The following is a 380-nucleotide window of genomic DNA, read 5'->3' as shown; positions in this document are numbered from 1 at the left end:
GCAACACACTCCAAAAAAGTTGGGACAGAGGCATGTTTAACACTGCGTCACATCAACTGTCCTTTTAATTACAGTGTTTAATTGTTTGGGAATCGAGGATACTAATTGTTAAAGTTCTGCCAGCAAAATTTCCATCCAATCTGGCTTGATACAAGACTTCAGAAGCTCAGCTGTCTGTGATCGTCATTGTCTGACTCCTTTTCATGACTGGTCATACATGTTCCATAAGAGACAGATCTGGACTGATCTAACACATTCGCTCTGTGTCTACAGAACCACGCTGCTGTAGCACATGCAGGATGAGACCTAGCATTGTCTTGATCTAATAACCATGTACTTCCCATGAAAGACGTCATCTTGATGGCAGTATATGTCTCTGT

At 41.8% G+C, this 380-nt stretch overlaps 1 pseudogene; it reads left to right on the top strand.

Annotated features, from left to right (window-relative positions):
• LOC107571516 (CAP-Gly domain-containing linker protein 1-like) overlaps positions 1-380 on the top strand; it is a 52,969-nt pseudogene that overhangs the window by 29,710 nt on the left and 22,879 nt on the right.

The sequence above is a fragment of the Sinocyclocheilus grahami genome, unplaced genomic scaffold (assembly GCF_001515645.1).
Source record: "Sinocyclocheilus grahami isolate Dianchi unplaced genomic scaffold, SAMN03320097.WGS_v1.1 scaffold1606.1, whole genome shotgun sequence".
In the NCBI taxonomy this organism is placed as follows: Eukaryota; Metazoa; Chordata; class Actinopteri; order Cypriniformes; family Cyprinidae; genus Sinocyclocheilus; species Sinocyclocheilus grahami.
The sequence above is the reverse complement of the archived record's forward strand: the minus strand, read 5'-3'. Positions and strand labels throughout refer to the sequence as shown.